General features: G+C 41.8%; 1 non-coding gene across 1 annotated transcript; it reads left to right on the forward strand.

Moving 5' to 3' along the window:
- Positions 1-926: 926 nt before the first annotated feature.
- Positions 927-1,033, forward strand: LOC136490392 (small nucleolar RNA R71). Its single transcript, XR_010767685.1, has one exon. It is a non-coding gene; the product is annotated as a small nucleolar RNA R71 (small nucleolar RNA).
- The last annotated feature ends 3,758 nt before the right edge of the window (positions 1,034-4,791 follow it).

Below are 4,791 nucleotides of genomic sequence, written 5' to 3' on the forward strand. Positions count from 1 at the left end.
AGAGATTCAAAACATTTATTATAATAATTATTATTATTTAAAAAAAGTTGATTATGAGGCAAAATTTTAAATTTTGAATTTTGAAGCATAAATTTATTTCAAATTTTAAAATTTTAAGATAACTACTAATTTATCTTCGGCAAGGGCTTGATGTTTATAGTCTGTGGGGCAAGACTTTTCCTCCTTCATTGATCTATAGCTGCGTGAACATTTTCGAGGGACTTCTCGGGGTGCCCCGAGGTTTTCCCCAAATGATCGATAGGAATGGCGACAGCTATTTGCAAAATTTGAGTTTCTATCATTTTGTTAAAACTTAATTGATTTTTCACCGTGGAGGATAAACTTTAAATTTGAGAGTTGATGTTCTCTAACATTTTATCATTATACATCAACTTTTTAGTAATATTTTCATTAATTTTATTTTGGCCTAAAACCAATTCTTTGAAGGAAGGTTGATTCAAATTATAATTGGAGTTGAAGTTCGAATTACCTTGCGGGCGGGATTGGTTGCTCCACCAGTTAGTACCTGGTTGGCAAAACCCGTTGTTGCTGAAGGCAGCTTCTTCGTTGGTTTCGGGGCAATCATTCCCTGAATGGCCAACATTTCCACAGACCTCACACGTCATGTGTGAGTCCATGGCTTGGACGGTGCCCATCATGGCTTCTTTATCTTGGGCCCATTCATCTAGTCTTTTCATCAATAAATCTATTTTTTGCCAAAAGCATGTCCGTATCCTTCATGCTATGCATTACTTTTGGTGTTTTCCTTTCCTCCCCCCAGCTTTGATTTGACACTATTTTTTTATGACAGCCATGGCTCCATCAATCATGAGGGAAAGGAAAGTGCCTCTAGCAGCAGCGTCGAGGTAGCCCTAGACATGGGTAGTAATCCATCATAAAAATTTTGGAGCACTAATCAGTTTTTAATCCCATGGTGCGGGCATGCTTGGATGTAGTCCTACAGCCTTTCCCATGCCTCGAGAATGGTCTCCATGGAGTTTTGCTGGAAGTTCGAAATTCGTCCCCTTAGGGCATTGGTTTTGCCCATGGGGAAGAACTTGGCGAGGAATGCCGCGGAACATTTGTCCCATGTCTTGACAGCATCCTTTTCCTTTTAAAACCACTGCTTCGCCTTCCCTAAGAGGAAGAAGGGAAACAAGCGGAGCCTGATGCTCTTAGGTGCGACATCCTTGATGACGATCATGCCGCACAACTTGAGGAAGTGTTGGAGATGCGCGTTCATGTCCTCGCTTGGCAAGCCATGGAATTGGTTTGCCTGCACCATCGTGATGAGGCCGGTGCAGAGCTCGAAGTTCCCATCCCCAATGCTGAAAGCGGGCCCAATGGGCATGTTGGCAAGAGCGGGGGTAGAGTAGTCTCGGAGGGTCTTGGCCATGATTGGAGTAGCGGATGGTGTGGAGAATCGGTCATACACTATCCTGTTTTCATCCACAATAGGAGAAAACAAGCAAAGTTACCCTACATAAACATTGGCTACCTTACATGCATATTGTCATGAACTTGTCCTACTAGATTCTTTAATCAATATGATTTCCCCGGCAATGGCGCCAGAAATGCTTGTTGGTATTTCATAATGTCACTACTAAGTACGGGGTTTGAATCCATCCTCAACAATGGCGCCAGAAATACCTTGTTGGTAGTTCTTAGCAACATAACTAATGTGTAGCCATGCTACTAAGAAATAGCCTTAATAGTTCCTTAACAATTTTAGATATTTATCCACAAGCACACGGAGCTATCATTGTAGCATTTCACCCGGAAGTGTTTAGGGTATCGTTATTTATATTTTCCCATTGGCATTTGATTAAGAGTCTAGTATGGATATGAACTTGAATAATAATGCTCGCAAGTACACCAATTCTTATAACAGGGTAAGAATAGTAATTCCAAGATAGTGGACACACACTTGGGATTCATCAAAGGATAAAATAGAAAAGAAAGGATAAAAGAATAATCCTAAGTCGAGCCAGCATTGATCTAGTGTAGTCATACAAAGATTAGTTGACAATCATATAAATTACATAGTTAGTATTAGGGCTAAGTGTGAAGCAGGTCGGGAGGCCACCGAGTACTTGTCTGCTAGCAACCTCATGTGACAATTTAAACTCCTACCCCCTAAACGAACGTGGGGGATTATGAAGGACGGACAGGGCTGTCACCACCTGCCGCCTACCCCTCCACCAGAGAGAAGGACAGTGCATGCACCTGTCTCTCCATACCCAAGCTCCATGCTTGCATATACAGAAACTACCCTAATCCCCTCGAGTCCCCAACCCTATGGATCGACATGTAAAGAACTTCGGCACACCTAATGGCATGATGAACTGCCACCTCAAGTTAGTTCTAATTCCAATTATATAAGTTATATGATTGTTTAAGCAGAAAGTTAAGTGTGCTATTCTCATTACACATAAACTCTGCACTAGTTCATATATCAAGAACATAACACAATAATTATACTCTAGTTCATATGTATGACTATAATAAAGTGAAGACTTGACTTTGGAAGAACCCATATTGATATTCATACCAAGAATATCTTGTTCCAAGGAGCCAAGCCCTCCAAGGTGGCTTTGCCTTGCTCAAATACAACTAAAAGGTAAAACTAAAGTGAGTAGAGAGTGAGGTGATGCTCAATGTGGTGTGTGTTTAGAGAGGGCGGGTACCCCTCTATTTATACAGTGCTCAAGGCAGTGCTGGAGGCTATTCTTGGCGCGTCTCCGGCACCCACCGCATAAGCATGCGTCCATGCCACCGCCACAGCAAGGGGTGGCTGAGCAGCACCGGCAGAGGATCGGCTGCCCCTTGACCATGGCCACTCTCCACCACCTTCACGTGGCAAGACATGGGCTGGACCAGGATGGCTTCCTCGTGGTGCTTTGCCCCAGTTGTATTGATTTTGTAGGCGTCTCCCTTGTTCCTTTGCGCAAATCAGCATCAGGAAGCGCCTTTCGGTGAATTATTCCATGTATTTGTGTTTGTGACCTGCAAAATAATGTTCTCCAAATACATGTGGAACTTGGTTAATTGTAAATGCATATGTGTTTAACATTGTTTATTTCTTCTATTTTTGTGACTTATTTGGTGGTAGGATTTGATCGATAGAGACCGCCAACAATGTCCGCCACCTCGAGTAACGACATTGCCACCGAGAAGTTTCTTTGAGATGTCACACTAGCATCACCACGGGTCAACACCACCACCGCCAGTGCCATTGGCACCACCACGCCGTTTGTCTGAGACATCACACACCATCATTGTTACTACAGGTCACCACCACCACCAATATCTATGCCGTTGTCACCACCACGCCGTTTGTCTGAGACATCACACCATCATCATCAGCATAGGTCACCACCTCTGCCACCAGTGCCATCGTGACCACGCCATTTGTTTGAGAAATCACAGCATCATCACCATAGGTCGTCACCGCCACCACCAGTGTTGTGAACACCACGCCATTTGTCTGAGACCACGCTTGGATACCCTCCTTCCTGAAATTCTACTCTGCTGGTAGCATGACCCTTGGTACTCATGACTAAGTAAATAGATAATGGTCGTAACATTTGACTGATAAAAGTAACACAAGCAACAGTAATACGTAAGATCCAAATAAATAAACCCAAATAGGGCAAAAATAGATAGATATTTCTAAAAAATGGATATCAGATGAATTAGTTATGATTTTTTATATGTAACCATACTTTTATTCTTATTTGGAAAATACATATACAGGCCAAAGTGGAGGGACAATGGGCCCAGACATTGTGACGAAAATTTTGCACCGTCATTATTTAACACATGGATCAAAACCGTGACACCTAAAATTCGTCGCATTGATTCTTTGCCATGTTTGGTGCCAACGTGGGATGCTGACTTGGCCATGGAAGCCATCTGTTGGGTTTTTCAGGCGTCCAAAAAACTTCTGAACTAGTGGATATTCGAACTTGCTACATCACGGTACCAACTCCACACACATCCCCACTGCAATAATATGATCTTTTGTGTTATAATCTAGAATAGTATTATTATATTCTTAACATTGTTGACTTCAGCAATCTAAAAGGTTCCAACTCCACACACATCCCCATTGCAATACTATGTTCTTTTGTGTTATAATCTAGATTAGTATTATTATATTGTTAACATTGTTGACTTCAGCAATCTAAAAGATCCAGCCCCTAAATCATATGAATTGTGTGCACACTTATTAAATTGTGTTTTTCTGCAATGCATGTCCAGATGGATAGAAGTTGGGTGCACAACACACTATTTTTACAAAATATGCCATTGGTGTCATGAAAATTTAAGTATTTCATTAAAGAAAAATTTGGTGACAATGATCAGATTCTCTGCCCCATGTACTAGATGCCTTAACCAGAAGTACCTGCATCTGCCCAATGTGAAGAAGCACATATTGTAGAATGGCGTGGACTGTACATGTACTCGGTGGGTACATCATGGAGGGGACATTAGTGTACATGTTAATCAAGTTCCTATTCCTGTCATTAACAGTGATGAGGGTTCCATAGATGGGATGGGTGTGGCCGAAGATGACAACAATGGTGCTGATCGGTTAGATAGGATGATAAGGGACCTACAAACTGTAGAAGGACATGGTAGACATCATACTGAAACTAAAAATGAAACAAAGATGGACACACGGAAGGCTCTTTTTTGAATCATGTGATGAAGGAGGCTTAGCACTAGCTTTATCCTGGTTGTACTAAATTTTCAAAATTCTCAATTGTGGTACCCAACGGCTTGCGT

The sequence above is a fragment of the Miscanthus floridulus genome, chromosome 10, assembly GCF_019320115.1.
Source record: "Miscanthus floridulus cultivar M001 chromosome 10, ASM1932011v1, whole genome shotgun sequence".
NCBI lineage: Eukaryota > Viridiplantae > Streptophyta > Magnoliopsida > Poales > Poaceae > Miscanthus > Miscanthus floridulus.